Source organism: Nelumbo nucifera, chromosome 6 (genome assembly GCF_055504915.1).
Source record: "Nelumbo nucifera cultivar China Antique chromosome 6, China Antique-T2T, whole genome shotgun sequence".
In the NCBI taxonomy this organism is placed as follows: domain Eukaryota; kingdom Viridiplantae; phylum Streptophyta; class Magnoliopsida; order Proteales; family Nelumbonaceae; genus Nelumbo; species Nelumbo nucifera.
The window spans coordinates 54,988,817-55,001,665 of record NC_142654.1 but is presented as its reverse complement, the minus strand read 5'-3'; the positions used below and the strand labels follow the sequence as shown (position 1 = coordinate 55,001,665).

The 12,849-nt window shown below is 31.5% G+C and overlaps 4 non-coding genes across 4 annotated transcripts; all 4 read right to left on the bottom strand.

The window, feature by feature from the left end:
• Nucleotides 1-2,413: 2,413 nt before the first annotated feature.
• On the bottom strand, nucleotides 2,414-2,485 carry TRNAD-GUC (transfer RNA aspartic acid (anticodon GUC)). Its single transcript has one exon. It is a non-coding gene; the product is annotated as a tRNA-Asp (tRNA).
• Nucleotides 2,486-2,566: 81 nt separating this feature from the next.
• On the bottom strand, nucleotides 2,567-2,638 carry TRNAD-GUC (transfer RNA aspartic acid (anticodon GUC)). The gene has a single exon. It is a non-coding gene; the product is annotated as a tRNA-Asp (tRNA).
• Nucleotides 2,639-2,644: 6 nt separating this feature from the next.
• On the bottom strand, nucleotides 2,645-2,715 carry TRNAG-GCC (transfer RNA glycine (anticodon GCC)). The gene has a single exon. It is a non-coding gene; the product is annotated as a tRNA-Gly (tRNA).
• A 3,550-nt stretch (nucleotides 2,716-6,265) lies between these two features.
• TRNAG-GCC (transfer RNA glycine (anticodon GCC)) lies at nucleotides 6,266-6,336 on the bottom strand. Its single transcript has one exon. It is a non-coding gene; the product is annotated as a tRNA-Gly (tRNA).
• Between the last annotated feature and the right edge of the window lie 6,513 nt (nucleotides 6,337-12,849).

Below are 12,849 nucleotides of genomic sequence, written 5' to 3'. Positions count from 1 at the left end.
TGTGACAACCCAACCTGTGACAACCCTACATTAGCCCTCTTACGCCTTGTCACGTATATAAGAAGGTGTCTATAATTCTCATGGACATTGCACATCTCAAGTATATCCCCATCACATTTAAACCCTACCAATCCATATCCAAGTCTACATTAAGTTCCTATAATATACTTCACTAAATGAATTATAATCAAGATCTTTCACCAATAATTGTATCTCAATGAATGATAGAAGGTCACCATCAACATTATGGTTTATGAACACATCACCACCGATGTATATGATTGGTGGTATGTTCAAAAAGTAACCACCATAATGTATGTTGATATTGTACATAATACTTGACATCTATACAAGCATCAGTGTTAAAATCATATGAAATTTCATGTTGATTCACACATCAATAAACTAAGAGTTAAATTAGCACATATATGCAAAATCCTCCATCATTCAACGGTCAAACTGTTAGGGGATGGAACATATTAGGGATCCTTCATCATTCAACAACCAAACTATAAGGGGTTGAAACACTCTCCCCCCCCCCCCCAAAGAGACAAAGTGGGTAACAAACTGGAGATTTAAATTCATTTAGGTATTCTCGGGATCCACTAGCATTGACTTTCAACAACAAAACAATGCTGAAGTCCTTCCCTTTCATTAATATACTTGCAATCTAACAATAAATAATTGTTAAATACTCCAAGGTAAGAGTACATAAATGTTAAACCCCCAAAGAAAATGTTTTTTTTACATTAATATACTAAGTATCTGACAATAAAGAACTAATAAATACCTAAACCTAGCAGTAAACAAGTGATAAAAAAATAGATCAAATCTAACAAACATATATTGGGACATATCCCTCTATACTGATTATTGAGATAAAACACATTTGAAAAGTGTTAGTCTAAAGTAAAACGCAATAAATAAGTGAATCAAACACATTTAATCACAATTAAACATAGCCATGATATATCGAGATCACAGTAAAAAGGTGTTATAGACTGGCTAGAGCACAAACATCAAGAATATTATTCCAAGATAAAACACCCACTTTAAACAATATAGTACTAATAGAGAACATTCAACTGGTACTAATAGAGAACATCAAGAATATTATTCCATGCAAAACGTCGAGATATATAACAAGCATGAAGAAATTGATGTATATAAAAAACATGAAAATTCAAAAATGAAACCCTAGATTCAAACTAAAGGACTTTCTTACCTCTTCTTATACTATTATGCAATAAGTTACTTTCTTCTTCTCCAGTGATGGCGAAAAATAACCCTTCTTCCTCGGCAACGACGAAATAAGTCTTCTTCTCCAGTGACGATGGAAAATATGCCTTTTTCTCTAGTGGTGACAACACAATTATTCTCAGTGCTGAGTACCCATAATTTTACGAACTTGACTAATCACACCCCTATTGTTTGCATATACCCTGTGAGTACCCATAAGTTTTCTAACAATTGGTATTTTTGTTAAATCATGGCAGAAAAAGATGAATTGTCACATTTACCCTTGGGCTAAATTAGCGAAAAAATAAAGAGAAAATGATAAAACATTAGATTTAAGAAAAATGATCGTCTTACCCTTTCAGTTAAAGTTATCGATTGTCATCGGTCCTGGCCAGATATTCTATGAAAACAAAAGGGGCATTTTCAACCATAAAAGGGTATTAGCATCGTTTTCTAAAAACATAAGAGTCACGTGGTGTGACATTTGAGCGGATTGACACAGATTTTGATGGAACACTAACAATAGGGGTTTAATTAGTCAATTGTCATAAAGCTTTAGGATACCCACAGGGAATATGCAAACAGTACGAGTATAGTTAGTTAATTTTGTAAACCATAAAGGTTTAATGACTGTAAAATTTTCAAGTATGATGTCTTTTTCAGTATCTTAATCATAATAGAACCCATATATTAAACATTAAATAATTATAGTAAAAATCATAACAGAAAAGATGACAATTTTTTTTGTTTGTTCTCATTCTTTACTTTTAGTCTCCCATTTATTTGATGATTTCATACTTCCAATAATCTACAACAATTAACAGAGAAAACCGCGAGTAACAAAGAATCTACCAAGTTCGATCAATACCCTATAATTGACATACAGAAGCTATATATCTAACTCAGTGCTCAAATAATAATAATTTGCACACGTGTGGGGAATATTAAAAAAAGAAAATCAACTATGGAATGATATTTAGGATCTAAACTTTGAGGAAACCCTAAAAAAGGACATAATACGCCGTTGCGGGGAATCGAACCCGGGTCAGCCGCGTGACAGGCGGGAATACTCACCACTATACTACAACGACTAGACATTTTATGATGACTGAGAAAACTATTTGGATAAATGGTTAAGTCAATAAAATAACAATTAATCTTGGGAAAAAGCAAACGCCGTTGCCGGGGATCGAACCCGGGTCAGCCGCGTGACAGGCGGGAATACTCACCACTATACTACAACGACTATACATTTTGAGGTGACTGAGAATAATCTTTTGATAAATGGTTAAGTCAATAAAAGACCAATTAATTTTGGAAAAGTAAACGCCGTTGCCGGGGATCGAACCCGGGTCACCCAAGTGACAGGCGGGAATACTCACCACTATACTACAACGACATGCAATGCACCAGCCGGGAATCGAACCCGGGTCTGTACCGTGGCAGGGTACTATTCTACCACTAGACCACTAGTGCTTCGATGAACAAGACAAATAGCATTAACTTCTGAATGAATTACTTCCACGGTTTAATAAAGTTTCGCCGGTTCACCCATTTTTATTTTTATTTTTTGTTTAGCAGAACTAAACTTCGTTAATATCAAATGATAAGACATCGTTTTCGTTGGATAATCGTTCAACCTAAAATAGCAAGCTGCTTGCTAAATTGCATTGACAGAGAAATTTTGCCCCAAGCTCCCTACAGGACATTTCAGCCCTACATTAGGAACGCCTATTCTGTCTTACATAATTGGTGCGTGTGCAAGAAATTTTTCCTGCTTGGTTTGTTTTCCAGCTCTTGATTATCTATCAGTAATATATATTCCAACAACCTACCAACATGATCTGACACCACACATCTCATACATGATGGGTCCCAGTCTGTCTCATGGTGAGAGGTACGGTGTTAGATCATGTTAATAGGGGGTTGGAACTTGTTTTGTTGGCAAGAGATCCCAACTCGGTTTTCAAGTCACATTACCATCCTTCAAGTAGAATCAAGAGAGTAGGATCTGCTACCAACAAAACACTCTCAACACTGTCTTAACAGCCCATTGCAGCTGCACATTAAGAACGTCTCTCTTATCATTCGTGAGGACACGCTTCCAATGTACAGCTGCAATGGGTAGTTGCGATAATAATTGGATAATTTTTTCATGTTCACCCCACCAGACTAAAATATCAAAATTATTTAATTCTTCCAAATTTAGAGGGTTAATTAAATTAGAAAAATTAGCTTGTAAAAAAACTTAAGTTCAGCAATGAACTTGATGATGAAGTGGTAGCAGATTTCTTCCTTTTATTTATTAAAGACCAAAATTTTTATCTTCTATAACTAAAATTAGATGTTTTATAAGTGAAAGTTGTATCTGTACAAGTTCTCCTATGTCCTAATAATTTGAGATTCATATAAATTGTACATTTCAAATAATAAATTATTAATTTCCTCTTTTTTTATTTCCAATTTCAGTTCTCGTATTTTCATGATAAGATTCAATTAAAACATCTAAACCATCTTTCCTAATCCTAAGATCTAATGTTGTAGTTAAACAATATAGAGGAGAAATATTTTCCCAATAATTTTTAAATTTAACTTCCATTATTTCAATAAGATTATGAAATTTTAAATTACTTCTATATTTTGAAAAATATTCATTAATCATAAATATAAGATTAACTAAAGGTAATAAACACCCAAAAATTCATTAGTTGTATCACAAACAATTTGTAAAATATCTTTTGTACAAATTTCATCCCCAATCATCATCAATTATAAAATCATGTGGGATTTTCTCATTATAAAAATTAGTAAGAATGTCTTTATATGAAATACAACTTTCTAAAATAGAATAGGTGGACTTCCACCTATGTTGAACATCTAATACAAAATTTTATATTTTAAGCCAAATTTTTTACATAAATATTTAAATTCTTGTTTTCTTGTTCAAGAACTTCTAATATATATATATAATACAATTTCTAATTTTAGAAATATAATGAAAAATAATATTTAAAGTATCTTGAACACATAAATTTAAGTTGTGACATACACATCTAAAATGAAATGATTTATAATTCAAACATGGTTTTAGTTGAGATTTTAAAATGTTTATATTGAACCATTATTACTAACCTTATTAAAACTAATAGAAAAAACTGTATTTTCTATGTGTTCTATACTTTATTATTTTTGTATATTGATAGTTTTATTTTTTGTATTTTTATGTATTTTATTTAATTTTATGCTATTTTTATTATTTATAAATATATTTTTATTTTTAATTGATTTATGACATCATGGGTCAAACCGTTCGACTCGAATGGTTGAACTGCCTAACCGGAAAATGGTCCCCTAACCGGTTATGTTTCTGGGTCGTTTTCACAAACCTTGAGTATTACGCTTACTTCATTTCATCTATGTGCTAGTATGATATTGGACCGAACACCGGTAGAGATCAGTTCTCAAACAGAGCTAGAATGGAGTTCAAGAAGATTCTAGGTTGGGTTTTAGGCGGGGTTTGGGTAAAATGTGAAAATAATTTGAAAATAGTGAATATGGGGTAGGATGTCCATTTATGTCATTTTTAAATACTAATTCAATTATGTACAGGGTATTTTCATAAAATGACACCTTCTATCTTTGTCTAATGGCCAAAGTTCGGGGGGTCTTTGTTGCAAAAAGAAAGTGTAGGGGTCTTTCTCATTGACCCCATAGTACAAGGGGGTCTGTAATTTACCCAATAAAAAATGGGTAATTCTCTTAAACTACTCTAATGTTTACGAAATTAACTAACTACACCCTTACTATTTGCATATTCCCTACGAGTTCAAACAATTGACATGTTCATTGAATCGTGATAAAAAAGACGAATTGTCACATTTACCATTGGGCTAAATTAGCAAAAAAAATAAAAAAAAAGAAATGATAAAACATTTGATTTAAGGAAATGACCGTCTTACCCTTTTGGTTTAAGTCACCCGCAAGGGTTGGACAAGTCTGTTTGGCTAGTGAACAGTGCCACAACTCTTCGCTCTACATTTAGATATAAATGAAAGTCTAAAATGCCAAACCCTTGTTACTCCATACCGAACTCTTGGTGACCATTTTGCACCATTCCGGAAGGCGACGGTAAGCAAATAACCTCTCTACTTTTTCCCGTTTTTTTCCGATTATAAAGTAAAAGCCCTAATTTTTCCTTTTTCTTCGATGTTTTGTAGTGGGTTCAGAGATACTTTTTTATTAAAGAGATTGATTGGGTAGTCGCCGCTATGCCGCTACTGGATCAATGGTAGTCATGGATAGCTGTTTGTAGCAATTGTTCGCCAGGCTCAATCCCACCTTGGTTCAAACAACATCAGCTCCGGTTCAACCCCACCTTAGTTTAAAGGGTATTATTGTCATTTTTTAAAATATAAGAGTCACGTTGTGTGACATGTGAGCAAATTGAAATGGATTTTGATGGAACACTAACGGTAAGGGTTTAATTAGTCAATTGTCATCAAACTTAAGGAAACCCACAGAAAATATGCAAACAATAGGGATATAGTTGGTTAATTTTGTAAAGCTTAAAGATTTATTGGCTGTAAAATGTCTTTTCAGTATCCTAATCATAATAGAACCCATATATTAAACATTAAACAATTACAGTAAAAATCATAACAGAAAAAATGACACTTTTTTTTTGTTTGTGCTCATTCTTTACTTTTATTTGATGATTTCATACTTTCAATAAATCTATAACAATTAACAGAGAAAACCGCGAGTAACAAAGAATCTATCAAGTTCGATCAATACCGTATAATTGACATACAGAAGCTATATATCTAGCTCCATGCTCAAATAATAATAATAATAATTTGCATAGTTGTGAGAAAAATTAAAAAAGAAAATCTACTATGGAATGATACTGGACCTCATCTTTGAGGAAACCCTAAAAAATACCTTAATACGCCGTTGCCGGTTATCGAACCCGGGTCACCCGCGTGACAGGCGGGAATACTCACCACTATACTACAACGACATGTAATGCACCAGCCGGGAATCGAACCCGGGTCTGTACCGTGGCAGGGTACTATTCTACCACTAGACCACTGGTGCTTCGATGAACAAGACAAATAGCATTAACTTCTGAATGAATTACTTCCACGGTTTAATAAAGTTTCGCCGCTTCACCCATTTTTATTTTTATTTTTTGTTTAGCAGAACTAAACTTCGTTAATATCAAATGATAAGCAAACCTAGCAATTGGGTTGGATGGGTCGGGTTCGGGTTTGGGTTAAGATGAGGTTGATTTCGGGTCGGGTTGGATTTTGGGTTGGGTTATCAAATGCTAGACCCTAACCCAAAATGTTCGGGTTAGGGCTGACCCATGGGTCAATTGTCATCCAAAAAAATAACTGAAATTTAAAGAGTAAAGACTCAATACAAAAAATTAAATAGTGGAAACTTCTAACAATACATAAATAGTCCCAATTAGACTTGACAATAGGGTTAGCGGGTTGACCCATGACCCAACCCAACCTAGATTTTTCCAGGTTAGGTCGAGTCGAGTCATTCTCACATTCAGGCAGCTAAATATGAGACCCTAACCCTATTTTTTTTGGATTGGGTTGGGTTGGGTTGGGTCGGGTTCACAGGTTGGGTCAACTTTTAGCCAAGTCCAATGATAAGATATCGTTTTCATTGGATAATCGTTCAACCTAAGATAGCATGCCGCTTGGTAAATTGCATTGATATAGAAATTTTGCCTCAAGCTCCCTACAGAACATTTCAGCCCTACATTAGGATTGCCTTTTCTGTCTTACATAATTGGTGCGTGTGCAAGAAACTTTTGCTGTTTGGTTTGTTTTCCAAGTCTTGATTATCTGCCAATAATATACATTCCAACAACCTACCAACATGATCTGACACCACACATCTCAAACATGGTGAGTCCCAGTCTCATGGTGAGATGTACGGTGTTAGATCATGTTAATATGGGGGTTGGAACATGTTTTGTTGGCAAGAGATCCCAGCTCAGTTTTCAAGTCACATTACCATCCTTCATGTAGAATCAAGAGGGTAGGATCTGCTACCAACAAAACACTCCCAACGCTGTCTTAACAGCCCATTGCAGCTGCACATTAGGAACGTCTCCCTTATCATTCATGAGGACATGTTTCCAATGTACAGCTGCAATGGTTAGTTGGGAAGTGTTGGAACGTCTCCCTCTTATAGTCTTATATGCCATTCTTTGCTGGAGATATTCCTCTTCTTCTTCTTCTTCTTCCAATGATAAAAGAGTAGAAGAGAATGGGAAAACGTATTGATATTAAAGTTGTCATTGTGGCCTCACTTCTTTGGGCCTAATCCACTACAAACAACAATAGATGCTGCCAGTCCATGCTGAAATTTAGGTGGGGGTGGAGGGAGTAGTGTCAACAATTTTGATCTTGTAATGGCGGAACCTTTAGAAGTTTCACCAGAAAGTAGTTTTAATTGTAATGGTTGGATAACTCCTCTAGGGCACATTGAAGATTTGTTTTCTATAGAGAGATTGGTGCAAAGAAAAGAAAGAATGAAATGGAATTAATTAATGGAGAGAACAAGAAATGAAAGAAACATGATTCTCTTTGGTTCTTGCGGGATGTTAAGGACATTGATTGAAAAATCCTCTTTCTCCCTAAAAAAACCCTCTCTCTCTCTCTCTCTCTCTCAAACCACTCCAAAACTTATAGAGGATTCCCAAATTGTTGGATCTGCAAAAAAAAAAAAAAAAAAAAAAAAGAGAGAGAAAATATTGCAAAAATAGGTTAGCTTTTTCATTTAATCCTTATGATTTGTTGTTTCTTGTTTGAACGCTTGAAAGTTATTTAACCTTAGTAGATCTACATTCTCATGTTAACATCATACTTTTTTTATTATATGAGTAGATTTGTGGATTTTTATGAGAAAAATTGGAAAAAATATAAAATAACAAAAGAATTGAAAATTGTTTCTTTTTTTATTTGCATGTAAGGACTTAATATGTTAGAAACCTATGGATTATCTGCCATCTCCATGTAAGATTCAAATTTTTTATATAATATTTATTTTTTATTTTTTGTAATTTTTGAAATTAAATAATAAATATTTTTATTTTGTGATCACAATAAGGACTGAATGTATTGTATATATATGACTGATCTATCATATCCATATATCATTTGATGTTTCTTTTCAAATATTATTTTTTTATTTTTTATAAATTTTGGAATTAAAAGTAAATAAAAATTAGTTACACTTTTTATGATATACCCATAAGGATTGAATGTAATGTAGATCTATGGCTGGTCTATCATATCCATAGATCATTTGTTATTTCTTCTTCAATTATTATTTTTTTATTAGTTTATAACTTTTAGAATTGAAAATAGATAGTAATTATTTAAATAATTAATTATATTTTCACTTAGAAGTTGTGCTATTGATAAATGATAATGCATACTTTATGGTTGGAATTTTAGGTAGGATATTTACACTACTAGACTTTCCTCATCCCTTAAAAATTAAAATTTAAGAATTACAATTTGTAAATTATGATTAGGCATAGGGTTTCTTAATGAAAATTTGAAAACTAGATTTAAAATTATATAAAAAAGAAAATAATATATTCTTAGATATGATTGTATAATTTTATGATTTCTATTTAATTAAAATATAGAAATTGATATATCTATAAAGTCAATACAATTTTATATCAACAATTAATTTTAAAATATTTATTTATTTTTTTTAAAAACGAAAATGTTTTTAAATAACCATTTCAATGCCAAAAGACTTACCACTTTAATTCTTGTGAGTTGTGAACGAATTATGATTTTGAAGTATTAATGAATTATAAATTCATAATAGCTTATGTACATGATAAATTGATAATTTGTGAATTATGATTATGAATGAATATGATAAATTATTATCATTTAACAATTTATCATTTGAATATGAATATGATAATTTTGAATAATGATTTTGAAATGTTTATGAATGAATATGAAAATTTATGTTGAATAAATATGAATACGATTATGAAGTGTTTTCTAATTTATTTTAATGGTTTACATGAATTATGGTAGTTAAATTAATTGGATCACTTGGAACCAATTGTCTCTCTTTATCTCTTGGATTTTTGGAAATTGGAATTTCATCTTTTGAGTCTTTGATATGACACCTAAAAGGGAAGAAGAACAAGATATTGGATGGAGGGTACTAAAGTAAATGATAATAGACTCCATATGAATGCAATTTTTGTGGGAAAGTTGTGAAAGGCGGTGGTGTAACCCGTTTAAAACATCATTTGTTTAGAGGGTATCCAAATGTTTCAAATTGCCCAAAGTGCCAAATAGGCTCGTTTATTAATCAAGCCAAGCTTGAGCCTAATAAAGCTTAGCTCGTGAGGCTTGCGAGCCGACTCGAATAGCTACATACATACATACATACATACATACATACATACATACATACATACATACATACATACATACATACATACATACATACATACATACATACATACATACATACATACATACATACATACATACATACATACATACATACATATAATAATAATAATAATAATAATAATAATAATAATGAAATTATAGAAGATAATATATATATATATATTATATTTTTTTTTTATTTTTATTAAACATTTTTCAGAAAATTGAACTCGAGTTAAGCCGAGATCGAGATTAGGAGCTCGAGCTCAAGGTTCTAGCTCGAACTGATCTCTAACTTGAGCTCGAGCCTCATACTACCTTGGCGGCTCAGCTCGGCTCGAATCCACCCCTAGTTTTGGTAAAAGATATGGATCAAATTACTAGACTCTGCCTTATTATCAACACAGTTATACTAAGGAGTAATTTGAGAATTTTAAGCAAATATACATAATGTCATATTCTGATAGAATAAATTGAGGCGAATATTACCCTTTGGTTAGAGACCAATACAATGTAGATATAAACAATTATGAGCCTACAAGAAACTCTCTATACTAAACTATTGGTTTCCACCTGTTGACTTCACATATTTAAGTAAATAACTTATCAAATAATAAATTTTTATAATTTTTATTAAGATCTTACTATTTATCTATTAATTATTTGTGAAATGTATATCATGTAAGTTATTAATGGACATTATCATTCATGAAGGTATGTTTTACACTTCCATTACTAAATGTCTTTTCTTTAATTATTATACACTGGTGTGGTTATAATTTTAATAGACGTTGCCTAAATATCCTGTATGTTGATTATGATGTGGTTCCTCATAAACTCCATTACAATATATTAATCTGATATATATATATATATATATATGTATATATATATCTTATTAATGCCTTATCTTTAGTGTTATTGATGTATTTTTATGTTATATTGAAGTTTTTATAATGTTTATATATATATATTCATGTGTATATATGCATATCTTAATTTTTTCTAATATGCATGCATATCCAAGTGTATCTTGATACATATTTTAAAGGGTAAAATACAAAAACCTCCCCTGAAGTTTCTGACAAACTTAAAACCTCCCCTATAGTTTTATTTTAACAAGTATCTCCCCTAAACTATTGAGAAACTGAACAAACGGAAAACGTTAGATTGATGCTCTAGTTTTTTCCAAATATCCATTCTACCCTTTTATAAATTATTTTACATACGAACTTACAGAAATAATCCCATTTTAACTCAACAAAAAATATTTCAGTAATTTTGTATGTAAATTTACTGAAATGATTGTTAAAAGAGGTTTTTGTTAAGTTTAACAATAGTAGTAAGACATGTCCAACTTAAATAATAAATATTTTAAAAAATCAATTAAATAATTCAAGAAAGACCATGCATCAAATAAATCATTTCATAAGGTCAAATAGTTTCTTGCGATTGATCCTATTTTATGTAAAAAAATAAAATAAAAGAATTAAGTATTATTATATACTATTTGGTTCAATTAACATTTTCAAAACAAACCAGAAAGGGCTCTTAGGTTTCAAAGGAAAGGAAAAGAAAAGAGTTTTCTACAGTCAAGACTAAACCTAAATGTTTAATCTTTAGGTTTTTCTGGTTTTGCTAAAAAGTCCCTCCAAGGGGGAAAATTACAAGGTAACCCCCAAACCTCAATTAATTTTATAAATTCTTTTTTTTTCTGTATTTTACAATACTAGTCCTTCCTAAGATATATAATAAAGACAAGATGCATGGAATTGAGGAAAACTTGGCTATTATTTAAGCAATGGTCAATGGATTTTTATTCTGATCTCAGTTATTATTTTTTAAATTATAATATGGTAAAAGAAGCTTCCCAAAAAAATTCTTTCAATTCCTCACATCAAAGGAAAACTTGACTGAATTCGGGTTACAAGCGAAAAATACCGAACAAAATGTTCTTGAATCTCTAATCTCTTACAGGGTGACTTCAAAACTTAAAAGTGAATTAACCTATTTTTATATACTTAAATTTATGATAAAATCTTCAACCAACCCAAGCACCCGAGAATTTTGATGAATACCATCTCGCTGGTCAACCATTTTTATGATAAAGGTTGATTGGCTGTAAAATTTTCATGTATGATGTCTTTTCAGTATCCCAATCATAGTAGAACCCATATTTTAAACATTAAACAATTACAGTAAAAATCTTAACAGAAAAAAATGATACAATTTTTTTGTTTGTTCTCATTCTTTACTTTAGTCTCTTATTTATTTGATGATTTCATACTTCCAATAAATCCATAATAACAATTAACAGCTACAACCATGAGTAACAATGAATTTACCATATTCGATCAATACTCTTTAATTGACATAAAGGAGCTGTATATCTAACTTCATGCTCACATAATAAGATTGATATGTGGTTTCAAGAAGACGATGATTTAGAAATAATAATAATAATAATAACAATAATAATAATAGTAATGTGTACACGTGCAAAACAATTAAAAGGGTAAATTACAAAGACCCACTGTACTTTTTTTAGGACAAAGACCCCCTCTATGAACTTTGGCCATGAGACAAAGACCTCCTACCAGTGTTTTGTCAGTTATCGTTGAGAAAGATTCTCTTTTCATTGTTTCTATACCTTTCAATCCCCAAATTATCCTTTTGAATGTTTTTTGACAATTTTGCCCTTATTTGCATTCCCTTTCCTTGTATATCGCGGTGGAGCTTCAAAAGGAAAGGGATTTCTTCTCTGTGTGAACTGCAACAGTGATTACCTGGAAGGAGGCAAGATGAAAATTGTTGTATCTGCACCGACTCTTTCTATTTCAATGAGTGGACCTCCATTTAGTCATGGGTTTCGATTTTGTTAGGGTTTTTGGTTTCTTAAATGGTGAAACTCTATTTTTGTTAGGGCTTTTCGTTACTATTCCCGGTCAATGTTCTTCCTTATTGCTATTATTGAAGGAGACGATGAATGAAATTGTAGTACACATGTTAATATGTTTTAGTTTAGGTAACATGACTGCAAGTTTTTATAGTTGAGGTAATGGTTGTTTGTGCAAATTCCTAAAGGCATGATGCATAAGTCTATTTAGTTTTGTTGGGCTAATTCCTTCACTGTTCATTATATGCATGA